The sequence below is a fragment of the Rhinolophus sinicus genome, linkage group LG07, assembly GCF_036562045.2.
Source record: "Rhinolophus sinicus isolate RSC01 linkage group LG07, ASM3656204v1, whole genome shotgun sequence".
In the NCBI taxonomy this organism is placed as follows: Eukaryota; Metazoa; Chordata; class Mammalia; order Chiroptera; family Rhinolophidae; genus Rhinolophus; species Rhinolophus sinicus.
Genome location: NC_133757.1, coordinates 97179860 through 97196552, shown reverse-complemented (window position 1 = coordinate 97196552; position 16693 = coordinate 97179860). Strand labels below are relative to the sequence as shown.

The following is a 16693-nucleotide window of genomic DNA, read 5'->3' as shown; positions in this document are numbered from 1 at the left end:
AAAAAAGACAGTTCAAATGAAGCCCCGCACATAAAAAGGCCACCCCTATAATAATCGAGATTTTAGAGTTAAGGGAACGTCAGAAGATATTCCATGTCCACCCTGCCTCCAAAACTCCATGGCAGAAGACATCTGCCCTCTTCTCTTCTTAGAAATCTCAAGGGAAAGAATAGAGCTTTCTGTGTATTTTTAAAATTATACTACTACACTGTGAACATGTGTGACCCCCTCAAAACTCATATATTGAAACCCCCAAAGTGATGGCATTTGGACGTGGGGTCTTTGGGAGGTGATGAATGGGATTAGCGCCTTGATAAAAGAGACCCCACAGAGCTTCCAAACCCCTTTGGCCATGGGAGGATGCAGCCCAAAGTTGGCCATCGATGAGGAATTGGGCTCTCACCAGACACCAAATCTGCTGGTGCCTTGATCTTGGACTTCCTGCCTCCAGGACTGTGAGAAATAAGTGTCTCTTGTTTAAGCTACCCAATTTGTGGTATTCTGTTATAGCAGCCTGAACATACTAAGACATGTGCCATTAAAAAAAATGGGGGAGATGGGAAGTTAGGGAAGGTGAGTAGCGTTGGTTGAATGGCTACTCTGTGCAAGCAGCGTGCTCTCTGTCTTATATACCTCATATTATAGACCTCTTGCAACTCTGAAGGATAAGTAATTTTGAGCCCATTTTACAGATTAGGAAACTAAGGCTTACAGGGGATGAGCAGCTTGCCCATTAACGATGGTGATGCAAACCCAGATGTGTCAGCCTCCAAGCTTCTTCCCAACGCTTCTTCCCAATGGCCAGCTGCTGCTGACCAATACTACCACCATCTACTTCTGGTGCCCGGCCTCTTTGCTGCAACAGGGAAAAGGGGAAGGGGTGCTGCAGTGCTGTGGCTTCACACCTGGGCCTCTACTTTGCACACTCAGGGCTGTACTTTCCCCAACAGGTGAATGGGCTCTGGAAGTTTGACCACTCAGAGGAAATTTGAAAACAGAGTAGTGTTTAGCCATGTAGTATGACCAGACAGTGACAGGGTGACTGGCTCCCAGTCAGCCACCACCTACTGGCTCAGGAAGACAAACCAAGGTCAGAGCCAGCTTGATATGAAGAACGTCCATGCAAAGTGAATTTAGGATTTTTTTGATGCATTTTTATTGTGGTGAAATACACTTAATATAAGATAGACCATCTTAACCATTTTTCAGTGTATAGTTCAGTGGCACTAAGTACATTCACATTGTTGTTCAACCATCACCACCATCTATCTCCAGAGCTTTTCATCTTTCCAAACTGAAACTCTGTACCCATTAAACACTAACTCCCCATTTTCTCCTCCTTCTCCCAGCCCCTGGCAACCACCACTCTAGTTTCCATCTCTATGTGTTTGACTACTCTAGGCAACTCATGTAAGTGGCATCTTACAGTGTTTGTCCTTTTGTGTCTGGCTTCTTTCAATGAGTATAATGTCTTCAAGGTTGAATTGAGGGATTTTAAGACTCCTTTGCACGAAGTGTTGTGTCCTGGTGACTCACCCCCCTCTACTGAGAATTGAATGCGAACTCACGTGCACTAGATACCTACCAATAAACCCACGCAGGCCTCTCTCCCTATGGACCATACCTCCAATAAAGCTGAGTTACAGGAACAGCCCTCTTCATTTCTGCATACTTCCAGACTTTGCTAAAGTCCTCAAATGTCCGGATGACCTATCACCCACTTGTTTTAGGGCATGCTGCTCAGTGAGAGTGGCACAGGCCCCTTGATCTCACCAGGATTAAACACATCCCCCAACACACCCAGGTGGTTCCCTCATAAAAGGCATCTTGGATTCAGCATCTGGGTCCTGGATCGGATCTGGGGGTAACTTCTGCCATTGAGGTGGGCCTTGCTAGCCTTCTCCTAGGCTCCTGCTTACTCGCTCCCTCTACTCAACCCCAAATCCCTCTCTTTACGTCTCCAAAATAAAGATGACCTCTGGGACCCTCCCCGTTCTGCTTCACTCCAGCTGCTCCAACATCCTGCCTGTGCCCACCTGCACCACCCTGCCCTTTGTCCTTTCACTGCTCTGGGAGACCTTCCTTCAGTCATTCCTTGGAGGTCAAGGCTACCTGTCCCTCCCAACCACCTCCTGGTGCCCCAGGCTGCCCAGGGCAGCTCCACCCTGCCCTCCTGGGAACACACAGCCGTGGGATTGCATCATGCACACCTTTAGACTGCAAGTGCCACATGGGCAAGGACTCTGCTGTTTGTCTTGGCTACACCTTTTTCATTGATTCCCTGCTGTCCTCATTTACGGCCCCATAAAACTACAGGATTGGAAAGAAATAAATAAGCAATTGGCAGTTGGCGCTCCCTTTTCAGGGGAGAGGTTGGGAGGGGTCTTACTTTCTAAGTTCAGAAGTGAAAAGATCACCTTTCACCTAAAGAAGGAGAGGAACCCAACGGGCCTTTCAGAGCTCGACAGGCTCTCTTCCCAGCCCTGTCTCATCCGCTTCCAAAACGACTTCCTCCCCAGCTCCCACCTCATCCCATCTGCCATTCCATCTCCCACCTTCTAACTCCCAGCTGTCTTGTCACTTATAACTGTCCAGCGCCGCCCCTGGTCCCCACCGTAATCCTTCATATCACCCCTGCTTGTCTTCCTGGAATCCCAGACTGGTGAAGTCCTTCTTCCTTCACCAAAATCTTCTTCCTGCTTCGCCAAGAAATCCTCTCTCTGGGCCTCTCTCACCTCACTTGTAAAGGAAGGAGAATAAAACTAAGGACCTTCCCCATTAGCCTTCTGCTGACTTCCTCTCAAGTACCACGTGACACCAGGGGCCACCCAACCCTGCTGCTGCCCAGAGGGGCCCGCTGTGGGGACAGGCAGCGCCAGCCTGCCCTTTGGTTCCCAGGGAGCCTTTCCGACCTGGCTGCTAGCCATCCGTTATCATTGTCTACTCTCTGAAAGACCCAGGTAACAAAGCCCTCATCACCTGTCTCTGAGGTGGAAGCCTCACTTCCAGAACAAGCTCCTTACCTCCACATTTTAGAAACCACCTGCCTTTTCTTGTTCTAAGTTCCAATTTTTTAAAAGAGAGGGAACCCCATTTTCATAGACATTTAGTGCCACTGCTGGAGGCATCTTTTACTTCCTCCTTCACCACCCATATCCAATCTACTTCTGTGACTTAAAAATTTGTGCTAGACCAAATGTCTTGCAGAGCCCTTTCTCTCCATTCCACGGCTACTTCCATCGCTGGGGACATAATCCCCTCCCGCCTGTGTTGAGACACTGACTTCCCAGTGGCTTTTCCCATCCTGTTCACCACTGCCAGAAAAACCTCTGCAAGACAGCACCAGAATCCTCCAGTTTCCTTCCTCAAAAGCCTTGAAGGATTCCATATCTCCTACAGAGTAAATGCTCAAAGCCCTGAGCACTCTGCCCCCAGCCTCCCCTTCCAGAATCACCTCCCTCACCTCTGTATAAGCACTTTACAGCTGAACACGCCTACTCATCCTTTGTAGAATGTGTATGGTCTCTTTCCTCCTCTCAGGGGAATGTGGAATTAAATAAGGAAGAATTTAGTTTTTTAAAAAGGAAGCCATGCTGCTGTGCCTGATGGTGGTGGGAACGATCCAGAAGGACAGAAAGGATGAATGAGTCACAGGAGACAGGGGAGGATTGCTGGAGCCACATCCTGAACATCAGGAGGAATGGGGTCCAGTCCACAAGGAGAGAAGGAGCAAAGACAATGCAGCTATGAGTGGTGGGAAGAGGGCAGACAGGCCCTGAGGTAGGTGGGTGCACGAGGGGTGGGAGCAAATGGAAGGCTTCTGTTTTCTCAGTGAGACCAGAAGCTGAGAAAGAGGAAGAAGAAGAGGTGTTGGAGGTTTGGGAAGAGAGAAGGAATGAAATACAGGATGGTATCAACTATGAAAATATATATCTACACTGTCTGTCTATCTAACTCTCTGTCTACATACCAGCCCTTCTGTCCCTCAACCAAGCCTGGAGAAAAATACATCTGAATGTACTCTGAGGCTATATCTGAACAAAGGTTTTACAAGTGGCTCTCGTTTTCTTTCTTTTATATGTTTATATTTTCCAAAATGTGTTCAGTGGGTATGAATTAATTTCAAAGTTAAAATAGAATTTTTTATAATAAAAATCAAATATATTAAAGGCTGGTATCTGAAGTAGAATAGAATGGTCGCTTTAGAAAAGAGGTAGGGGAGTCTCAAACCAGAGTCACCCTTAAAGGGGAAAAGGCAGATTCTGACCCAAATAGGAATAGAAGGAACAGAAGAGTTTGTGTCTTCCATGGAGGAAGAGAGTAGGTAGCTTAGCTCAATCTCTCTCTCTCTCTCTCTCTCTCTCTCTCTCTCCAGGAGATGTGGGACCAGGGAGAGAACCAGGCTATACTGCTCTATTGCTCTGCTCCTCTCACTCTCTGGGCCCCGTGTTCGTGGAAGTCCCATGTCCCTGGCTCTCCAAGACCATCCCATACCTCATAGTCTGTCCAGTTGACACCATAAGGACCCTGAAGTTGTACACCAGTGTGCTCTATTGTGTGTGCCTCTCAGGAAGGCAAGAGGTCACACAATCTAGGAAACTGTGGCCCTGGGAATAAAGACGACCGCATATCATTGAAATAAGGCTGGGCTGGCTGAGCAGAGAGGAAATAAACACCAAGAATGAATCTCAAATTTTGCCCATGGCTGCTGAGAGAGAACAGTTCTGGGACTTGGAAGTTGTTGTCATCTGGTCCCTCCACGTACACTGCAGGGCAGTAAATGTTACAGACTATGCTGGACTAAGGTTCTGAGCCCCGGTTGCCTTACACACCAAAAAGAATGGGTTAAAACTAAGACAGGATGACACCAAAAGCATGGGCAACAAAACAAAATAAAAAATAGATAAATTGGACTACACCAAACTTAAACTTTTCTGTGCATCCAAAGACATAATCAGCAGAGTGAAGAGGCATCCTGCAGAATGGGAGAAAATATTTGCAAATCCTATATCTGCTAAAAAGTTGATATCGAGCATATATCAAGAATTCCTACAACTTAACAACAACAATAAATAAATAACCCCATTAAAAAGTGGGCAAAAGATTTGAACAGACATTTCTCCAAAGATGACATCCACAAGAAAAGAAGCTCAACGTCCCTATTTATTAGGGAAATGCAAATCAAAACTAAGAAAGGGAAGTGAATTGAGGCTACATAGCTGGAGGAAAGATGTGGAGAGGCCTGTGCGATTCTGCAGCAGTGTACACAGGAAGAGTGACACACCTTCACTGGGACATTTGAAGTGCAAGATTAGACACTTAGGGGAAGAAGTAGGAGATGACATGTAAATTCTCCCAGGATACTGAACTGGGTGAGTTGGAAGCCATCCCCAGGATTGTCACTCTGACCAGTGCATTACCTATACCTAAAAGTCAAGTGCACCTAGGGCCAGAGGAAAGACAAATTCATGGTAGGTGCATGGAAAAGGCTCAGGGCGGATTAGTGCTCACACAGCTCCCTGCTCACCCCGTGTGAGTTCCAGGACCATGCACCTCTAGCACCAGCAAAGCAGGCACCTGTTGCTGGTCCCCTGCACCTGTGGGCACCGGGCATCATGGAGCACACTCTCAGAACATCAGCTCTGGAGCCCGGAGATGGAGAGGAGATGGTTCAAGGCGCCCAGCAGGTTAGAGGCAGAGCCCCGCCCAGGTCTCTGACTCCACTGCACTGTGTCCTGTCACCACACCCAGCTGGCCTCTGCCTGGCACCAACAATCCTGAGAGGCAACCACCCATTTCAAGAAGTGGCACCAAAATCTCAGCAACTTCTTCATGTCTAATGTAAGCCACTCTCCCTCTTTCAACCCCCTCTTCACTTCTCTGTGTCAATCCCCTTCCTTTGTTTCCCCCAAAACTCAGACTTCCTGCTCTGCCCGAGGCCGCCCATCTCTCACATCGTTACAGGCGATCTCTTTTCTGGACAAGTTTGCTGCCCACGTGAACAAACAGCCTGTTCCTCGGAGTCTGCATTCCTTGCCACCACGGCCCTTGAACCTCACGCAGCAAGTGGAGCAGGTTTCAGGTCTCCAAATCTTAAAGCCTTCTCCCATCAAGCGAGATGGGTACCTGTTCTGTTCCCCTGGGGTAGTCTAAACATGCATTTTAAGAAAGAGACATTTATTGCCAAGACAATTGGAGATAAGGAAAGATCATCTGTCTGCCCAAATGGTTGGGGCTGGGCCTGAGTTGTGGCGTTGTCAGAGTGATTTTAGCACAGACCCTGCTAGACATTAGGCTCTTACAAACTCTAGATAAGGCCCTCTTTTTTATAGAGCTTGGTGAGTAGAAGGGAGGCGGGCAGTTGCATGATAGTTGCCGCTGTAGATAAGGAGTATATATATTTTGTTTAACCAGACCTGTCCTTCGGCTAGAAACTCCAGTGAAGTAGCATCCATCAAACCCTTTTCTGATTTACATGAATACCTGATCCCTCGATAAGAAAAAGTGTAAGTCAACACTGCTCTGTTGTAATTGGGTGTTACCTGCCCAGATACCGGACTTTTTATCTACAGATCCTTTTGCAGGCTCCCTCCAGTTTATCTGCATCGTAGGTGTGACCAAATTGTCGTGTGTGTGTGTGTGTGTGTGTGTGTGTGTGTGTGTGTTCCAAGGGTCCATTCAGGAATATGTCCCAAATGTCTCAGAGAAATAGTGACTTGGAATCCAAAGAAGAAAAAAGGGAGGTGGCAGGAAAATGATGGATCTTTTAATAATCATACCAAAGCTGCCTCCTATTGTCTGCTCTTGGGGGATCTCGTCTGCTATCCATCAGCCATAACGTGGGGCAGCCGAAACCTGGGGCTGCCCTGATAAGAGGCCAATGCTGCGGTAAATCATCCCACACCTCTGGCCTCAGTTTCTCCATCTATGAACAGGAAAATTATATCCACCACCATGTATCTATCATGAGGATAAATGAGCTGCATTACGCCAAGTGATCTTAAAACAGGAAGTCTGGTGGATTAAATAAAGGTTTACAAAGAGTTATGTCCAAATGATCGTTATTTATGATGTGCTTCATGAAGGTAACAGATAATACCTGGAAGGGACTCCAGAGAGAACTTAACTTCCAGCGCCTCATATTCCAGATGGAAAAAAAACAAAAAGAAAACAAACAAAGACCCCCACCCCCACCTTCCTCAGCAGTTCAACTCAGTGCTCAGGGAAGACAAGCTCATGCTGCAAGTCACTGGTAACTCAAAGTTTACCCTTCTAGCCCTGAAAAGTGGTCCTTCGAATTTTTAGCAATGCAGAAAAACAGCTGTGATAAATGTTAAGGAACATACCAGAATACAAAATAGTGCGTGTCTTGTGATGGTAACTGTGCCATATGTCTGCACGGGAAAAGCAATATTTCAAAATGAATGGAAAATAGTTGTGTTTGGGAGTGAGTTTTAGTTTAAAATTTGGTCTCCAATGTTACTGCTTTGTTACTGGTCTAACACAAAATTATTACATTCTCTTTGTAAAAGGTTGTTGTTGTTTTTCGTTTTTTTTTGCAAGCAATGCAGAAGTATATAAAGTATAAAAGTAGAAGTGCTTCCCTCTCTCTCATTCACCCAGGATAATTTGCTTTAAGATTGCGATGTCTTTCTAGACTTTTCTTAAATGCAAACCTAAATCTAAATATTTGTATCTATGAGTTTTTTTAATTGAAAAGGGGGCAGTGTGGTGACTCTCAGGTATCACTATTTAAGCACCAGGAACAAACCGTTCTATGACAACAAGCCACTGAATGGGGAGGATGCATGCTCTACCAAGAGATCAGGAAAATGTGACTTGTGGGGGGTGTTGAGAACAGAGTTCATTCACCTTCCTACGGGGAGACTTTACTCCCAGGAAAACACTGACTCAGCCGGACTCCTCATGACCCAGCTCCTTCCCCTTCAGCCTGAAAGCACCAAGTGTGTTGGCCTGTGGACTCAGCCACCACCGGCTTAGTCAGAGACAAGCTTGATGGAGGGAGGCCCTGAGACAATCAGTGAGTCAGTGTGCATGAGGGACTTGAGAAACACAAATCATAAAACAAGAATTATGGAGACAGTAGGTGGAGCAGACAGGCGTTATGTGCAACATATTATGTTATGCGTATGAATAATATTCCTGACAAAACCACCTTCATGACTCAATTCAAACACCATCTTCATAAAATATTCATTTATTCTCGACTCTGGGTTCTCATATGCAATAATCCAAACTTTGAACAGGGTACTTTCATGATAAGGTGCCCCAAGCACCACCCCAAATATAAGAGCCCCCCCATTCACACAGCATTCCCATCAACACACACACCCATCCATCAACCCCAAAACACTTGTAGCAGGTTTTCCATATTTAGAGTAGCCACATTTAACAAATAAAACCACAGCATACCCAGTTAAATTGGAATTTCAGATAAACAATAAATTGCATGGGAGTCTAAGTTCATCCCATACAATATTTGAGATATACTTAGACTAAAATATGATTTATTGTTTATCTGAAACTCCAATTTAACTGGGCATGCTGAATTTTACCTGGCAACTCTATTCAAATGATATACTTTCCACTGGCCCAATTATCTGATAATTTTATTTGTCTAAAAACCATAGTCTAAAGAATGGGTGGCACCAACTCAGAACTGAAAGCTTTCTTAGGACTGTTTACTACAAATGACAGTCTTTCTTGAAACCTCCAAAATTTGTTATAATCTTGACATTACTCAACTTCTCCCAAAGCATCCAATAAATCCCTGTCAAAACGTACAAGCTCAAAATGATTCCTTTGCACAGGTCAGAAAGGTACAATGGGACCTCATTTAGTCCTTGAAATAAATTACATAGATATCTTAACAGATATCTCTGTTTAAATATCTCGACCATGTGTTGTATAAAAGCTGATAATATTAACCATTATCATTTCAATAACATTTATATAGTTTGTAGTTTATAAAAAACTTTCTAATTGTGTTGTACAACTGAATGCAATCGTCATAAAAATCTTGTCAGGTGAGCATTTACTATCATCACCGTTTTTAAGTGGGAAAACTTTGTTGTTTTATGTATATTCATACGGACACTTTACCTAACAGGAAGGTTTCAGAGGAATTAGGTATCTTGCTCAGTAGCAGTACAGTGAGTAAGTGAGAAAACCAGGTCTTAAACCAAGGTTTTCTGATTCTAAATCTTGTGCTTTTTCATTTCCATATCAGTGATTAAAAAATAAAAGGTAGATTAGTAATATATAAGATTTGCAGAAAAATTGGAAAGTATGGATTAGGAAAAAGAAAAAATGTAAATCGCCAGATGTGTCATCAGCCAAAACAACCACCGTTAAAATGTAAGAATTAACTGTTTCTCCTTCCAGACATTTCCCAACTCAAATAGATAACATAGGTAGATATATATAACTGGTCTTTCTCCACACTCTACAAATACATATTCACCACACCTTGGCTAATGAGCTTTTCAAAACATCTATCTGATCATGTACTTCTCTGGATTAAAACTCTTCAGACTTCCCATTTTTCTGGAGATAAAATCCAAAATCCTTACCGTGGCTGTCACAGCCATGAGCCGTCCCAAGACTATCTCTCTAGCCCCATCTTGATCCAATCCCCTCCCAGCTTTGCTTTCCAGTCACATTAACCATCTTTCATCTTTGTTAATCCAATTAACAAAACTAATATATCATTTATGTTTTAATTCACATTTATATAAATTAGTGAAATTTAATTTTACCACATTAATTAGCAATTTTCATGTTTTTGTGTGTGTGAAATGTCTATTCATATCCTTCATCTAATTTTCTTTTGGAAGCTTGTTTTGTTCTTATTGGTTTGTAAGAGCTTTTAATATGTTTATATTTAAATATTTACCCTTATCTGACATGTAAGTTACAAATAACTTTTTCCAGTGTCTCATAATAATTTTTTGCCATACAGAGTTTAAAATTTTTATCTAGTTAATTCTTTATAGTATTTTTCTTTATAGTTTCTACCTTCAATGTCAAGCACAGAATGGTCTTTCCTACCCTGAAATTATGTAAATGTTCAGTATATGTTTTTCTACAACTTTTATGGTTAAATTTTTTAAATTATATATTTGATCCAACTAAAACTTATTTATGTATACAGTATGAGATAACGTTTGTCACTATACTTTGTTTACAAATGGGTAGCTAGTTGTCCAAACACCTTTATTATATTTAATAATAATATAATAAATTCTATTATATTATTCTGTTTTCTAAAACATCACATTTATAATGTAGTAAACGCCCATACATATTTCCGACTACCTATTCCTGTTTCATTGATCTCTCTACATCTGATTAAGTCAATGTCAGATTGCTTTGATTATAGCTTTATACTACATTTTAATATTTGGTGCTCACGTCCTCTATGAGTATTACTTTTCTTTCATGGTTATTTTCACCCATTTATTGTTTCAAATAAATTTTAGAGTAAATTTGTGAAGTTCTAAAATATCAATGTACCTTTCAATATTGAGTTTTCCTGTCTTAGAGAACAGTAAGTTTTTCCATTTATTTCATTTCTTTTTTTCTCCCTCAACAAGATGGCATCAAGTAGAGAGTCAGTGGGCAGGCTGGACTCCCTGTAGTGTCAGAGACCTGCTGTAACAGAAGCTTTAAATAAAATCCAGTATTGTAAAGTAATATGGAAAGTGTCCACACAAAAACCTGAGCAATTACTTTTAGTGGTTTCACTGGTAATGGACCAAAACTGGAAAAATCTAAATGTCCCTCAATAGGTTAATGGTTAAATAAACAACGAGGTATCCATACCCTGAGATTTTACTCAGCAATGAAAAGAAATGAACTAATGATACATGCAACAACTTGGCTAGATCTCAAGGACATTATGCTGATTTTAAAAAGCCAATCCCACAAGGTCACATACTGCTTGGTTCTATTTATATAACATTCTCAAAATAACTAAATTACAGAGATGGAGAAAATTGGTGGTTGCCAGGGATTAGGGATGCTGGGAAGGAGGGGAATGGGTGTGGCTATAAAGGAATAGCACGAGGGGGTCTTTGTGGTGATGGGATAGTTCTGTATCCTAATTGCATGGTGGTTACATGAATCTACATGTGCTAAAATGACATAGAACCGTACGTCCACTGTACCATGTCAGTTTCCTGGTCTTGATACTGTACTGTAATTATGTAGGATGTAGTCATTGAGGGAAACTGGGTACAGAGTACATGGATGATCTCTGTACTGTCTTTGCATCTTCCTGTGTACATGTTTGTGTATATATATAGTGAATTAGCAGTCAAGGGACTTTTTTACGAATAAAGCCTGTAAAGAGAGGAGCATTTGGGCTGTAGTGAAAGTCTTTTCCTCACATTTTAATAGCATATATCTCTTTTAATGAAATAAGGATGATGGTCAGGGATGAGAAAATGATTGCATCTTCTTTATTTTAAAACATGTAATGTCAAAGAAAGGCTTGACTGTTTAGAATTTGATATAAATTGTTTGTCAGAACATAAGAAGAGAAGAGATTCAGTTTATCTGATTCAAAGTGTCATAGGAAGCCAGAGCAGGGTCACTGGGCTGAATGCAAGCCTTCTCTCCTGCCTACAGATAATAATATTAATAATAGCATATATAATATATAATAGCATATTTTATATATTATATATTATATGTGTGTATGTGTGTGTGTGTGTATATATATATACACAAAATATATGTATATATGTGTGTGTGTATATATATATATATATATATACACAAAATATATGTATATATGTGTGTGTGTATATATATATATATATATATATATATATATATATATATACCAGGTATCACATTAAGTGATTCCCATATAGTCACCTCATTTAACTTTAGCAGGCAACCTATGAGATAAAAATTACGATTACACCCATTTAAAAGATTTGAAAATTAAGGCTTAAAGAGATTAATTAATTAGTTCATACAAGATGTAGAAATATAATATCTGGAGGCTGTCTCTTAATCACATGTTCAATATTATACATCCCAGAAAAAAGGCAGTCTTCAGAAGGGAGGTCAGAATTTAAGAGCTACCTGGTGAGGAAAGAGGGGCAGGTGAGGAGGGAGACTGTCATGTTCTACCTTCTACAGTACTTTTAATTTTAGCAGTGAATATGTAACACTTCGATAATAAGAACTAATAGAAATGCTGTGTATTTTTAAGGAATTGGCAGAGCAGACCTAAAACAAGTGTTCTTCTGAAAGTCTCTCTCTAGCCCTCTCCCTGGGTTTTGACTGATTTTTAGAGAGTCCTGGCTGGTTTTATCAGTGGTTACATCATCTTCAGCATCACTGTTACCCATGGGATTTACCCTCTGACTGAAGAAGAGAAGTACAGGGGCATATGCTACTGCAATCGGCCTTTGCTGGACAAGTACGTCAAGAAGTAGCTGACAGGTGGCCTTGCTAACTATGCCCAAAGTGCGCCTGGGTTCCCTGGGTGCATCCAACCCCCCCACCCTCCACCACGTGGCAGCGAGGGCCCAAGGGCTGCCATCCCTCCCAAGAACGGCTTGCACTGGCCTGGGCTGAATCAATAAAGCCCCAATCTAGGCCTCGGGACAATGGAGTTTCCGGTTCCCCAAAATATCTGCAATCTCTGGAAAGTTTGTAACCATAGGGACAAAAATGAGTTTCCCTTCACCTCACACACACACAAAAAATCAGAAATGTAGGGTGAAATGAAAATATGTGAAGTTTCATTATGCTCCCATGATTACTTTTATTTTTTTTAATTTATGAACACAAGAATGTCCTATCTCTGATTTGTGTTTGGTGGCCCCAACAGTGATGCTATGAGATCCCCAGATTCCTGTGGTCACATGTAGGAGACTGAGGCAAGAAGCTGTCAGAGCTGGAATTCAAACACAAGTGCTCTTTTTTTTTAAAATATAATTTTATTAGTTTCAGGTGCACAAGACAAAGCAAAACTTAGACGTTTATCATTTATATCCCTCACACTGTGTCAAACACAAGTACTCTTGGTATTGCACTTTGATGCCAGCAGTTATCCCTCCTAATCTTTTAATAAAGAAATGAGTGTTCTCTCTGCTCCGATCTAATACTGAAGAGAACCTCATGTTCCACCTTCTTCCCTATTGCTAAGTCATTCTCTTTTATAAAACTTCCAAGCAAGCAAGGCAATCTGCCCCTGGATAGAACCCCAACTGGGATAAGTGGATGTTGCTGCTCCCAGCTCTTTGCTACTTAGGAGGATGGAGACACCTCCTCTCCAAAATTTAGATCAGAACTCCATAAGGGGTGGAAAACAGTACGGCAGTTCCTCAGAAATTTAAACATAGACTCATCCATATCATCCAGCAATCCCACTTCTGGGTGTATACTCAAAAGAATTGAAAGCAGGAACTACAACAGATGTATACACACCCATGTTCAGCAGCATTATTCACAATAGCCAAAATGTCCACCACAGATGAACGGATCAACAAAATACATCAACATATTCATACAATGAAATATTATTCAGCCTTAAAGAGGAAGGAAATTCTGACACATGCTACAACACAGCTGAACCTTGAGGACATTATGCTAAATGAAATCAGCCGGTCCCAAATTATGTAGGGTTCCACTTAGAGCAGTCAAATTCATAGACAGAAAATAGAATGGTGGTGGCCAGGAGCTGAGAGGAGGAGAGAAGGGGAGTTAGTGTACCTAGTGTACTAGGTACCGAGTTTCAGTTTGGAAAGATGAAAAACTTCTGCAGATGGATGGTGGTGATGGTTGAACAACAATGTGAATGTGTTTAATGCCACTAGGTGTTAAATTTTATTTTACCATCATGATTTTTTAAAACTCCATAAAGGGAAGAGACATGAGAACAGGGATATTCTCTGGTGAAAATAACAGACCCTCCTGGAAAAAGAAGGCATGGCCCATGCTTCTGCATTTATGTCTTACACTGTTCAGCTCACTCTTGAGGAATTTTAATGATCTGACACTACAGGGAGTTTAACACTAAAATCTGCCTGTGGCATAGTTTCTACAGGTTATCTGGCAGGGAAAGAGCGTAAAGACAGATAATAATAATAGACACCTTATTCATCACTTCGAAAAATATTTATAACTAAGAATTCTTGGAAGAGAAAATATTCATTTTCCCCTTATGTTTTCCCTTTTTTCCCAGGCCTTCATCTCTCTAGTTTCTTTTCCACCACACTTCTGCTCTTTGATTTCTGGCAGTTTACTTACCTTTTCAGTTTCAGTTTCCTGGTCTATATTTGGAAATGAGGAGTAAACTTGTACATTCTCTTCTTGCCTTAAAGAGATTGTTGTAAATATTCCAGGACACTGGGATGTGGGAAATATGTTAAAATATAAAGGCATTATGTTTATTCTTATTATTTTTTAAGAATTGCCTTTGGGAAACATTGACTTCATGGGCGAGACTTACCCTAAGTAATGTGAGGCATGAGAGAAGAGAATTCTGCAGCAGGCCTGTCAAGAGACATCTGGCTTGCCTGGAGCCTCAAATCAGGCCCTGGCTGCCACTCTGTTTCTTTCTGTGTGCCTGTCACAAACCTGCAATCCTAGGTCATTTGGGGAAGGGGGACAGGAAAGTGTGGTGGCGAGTAAAGCTGCACATTCATGCAATGTAGAGCAATGAGCTCCCCATCACCAGGAGTATTCAAATAGAGTACAAATAATCACCTCACAGGGAATTCCTGCTTTGGGCCAGAGATTGGAATTCCAAGGTCTCTTCCAATTCCAAGAACCCATTGATTTCGTTATTGCTAGATCAGGAATCAATTGATCTGGAATCCAGTATGGGAGCCCTTCCTTGCTGTGTCCTCCAAAGGCATGTTCTTAACCTCTCTGAGCTCAATTGTCTCAATTATCTCTTATTATTAGGTAATCTGCCTATCTGCTCCTGTTGTGAGGAGCCCAGGACATACCACATGAGCAAGTGCTTTCAAAATCTGTTGTTTTGCATTATTATACCAGGAAGAGTTGGACTGCTGTCATTACTATCTGTACCTTCAGAGGATGATCACGTGACCTAAGCAAATACCACAAAGCAGCCCTCCCCGCTCACCCTAAAGGCAGGACCAGCATCTAAGAGAGACTTGGAGTGGGGAAGCCACACGCTGTGAAATCAGCATTTCTCCCCACCACTGCTGATTCCTTAGTTTTATTTCCGGTCATTCTTGGATCCTTCTGAGTGACCTTTCGGAAGCATCTCTGGAACCCTGTGAACACTGACATTTAAATATATATATTTAACCAGGGCTTTATTCTCTAGCAGAGTTTCCTTCCACTTGTACGTACACATACCAAAAGAGAAAAAAAAAGAAAAGGCTTGCTGAATTAATGAACCACTTCTCTTATCTATTTTTTCTGTTATCTAATTCTGAGGGAAAAGCTGGGAGCTCTGAGGGAACTGGGAGACGCAGATCACACCACCTCCCTCCCACCCGGCTGAGAACAGCCTGGAATCCCCAGGACTAAGGGACTGAGACTTCTCCCCGAGTGCGCCTCGCACCAGGCCGAGAGGAGCCACAGAGCCACGGCTCCCACTGTGGGTGAGTCCCCTCCAGCCCCTCCTGTGACCCCCTCTGTCAGAGCAGAGAGGGAGATGCACCGAGGGAGCCAGGAGGAAGGCCAGGAGGGCCAGGAACAGCAGGGCTGGAGAAACAGAAGCTTGGTGGGGAGTGTGCTGAATATCAAACTGTGGGGAGAGATGAGGCAGAGGAAAGAGGGGAGGGAAAGGACTGGCCAGTGTGTGACTGAGGACATGCAGGAAGCCCTCAGACCTTTGGGGACAGGAAGAAAGGATGAGATTCTTTGCAGGCCAAGCCAGAGGCAAGGCTTCCTTTCCCAGTTTCTCTCTCTGGTTCCTTTTCTCTGTTTCTGTTTCTTACAATGGATGACATTTTAGTTTCTCTACTTCCCGGTTCTGCTTCCCACCCCAACAATCAGAAATCAATGAGGTGGTTAGTCTCTCAAGAAAAAATAAATAAATACACACCACACAAAAAAATCAAATGGGTTTGGCTGGGTGCTCTGGACCCTCTTCCCTTTTCCCCTCCCACACAGCCAGTTAGCATGGCTTTCCCCTAGGGTCTCCGCGGCTGGTGCTGTCTTGAGAACCCCTTGGAAAGGTTAGGGGAACCCTTCCTGACCCATGTCAGACCTGCCTGGTGTGTTTTCAAGGCAGAAAGTCTCACTGGTGATTCCTGTTCGCTTCATTGGTGAGTTAATGAGTAGCACTCAAGACCTTCAGGATCTGATACTTTTCTTTGCCTAGTTAGCCAGACTTGGTATAGGGTTTAATTTTTCCATTTATTCTGGATCAAGAGCTGTGATGGAAAGGAGGGGTGGAAGTGAGTCCTGCAGAGGTACCCGGTGATTGTAATTTTCTTCCCCAGCCCACGGTGTGCTTTGAAGAGCTTGGTTACATTTCTATGCTTTTGCATACAAATCAAAAGTACCTCCGCTACCTCCAGAGTTTGAGCTAATGAGCTTTGTATCTTGTTTGTAACTGAGAAAAAAAAAAAAGCTGAGTCCAAAAGAAAATGAAAAACAAAGGTAAAGACAGAGGGAAAATTTGAGGGTGGAGAATAAGGAGACCCTGAGTTCAGCGCGAAGTCTT

General features: G+C 42.5%; 1 protein-coding gene across 1 annotated transcript in view; it reads left to right on the top strand.

Annotated features, from left to right (window-relative positions):
• The first annotated feature begins 15474 nt into the window (after positions 1 to 15474).
• The window catches only part of GATA4 (GATA binding protein 4), a 75364-nt gene continuing 74145 nt past the window's right edge, over positions 15475 to 16693 (top strand). Inside the window, exon 1 of the mRNA XM_019733256.2 lies at positions 15475 to 15623. The gene's annotated coding sequence lies outside the window, so the exon portion shown is untranslated. The remainder of the gene's footprint in view (positions 15624 to 16693) is intronic.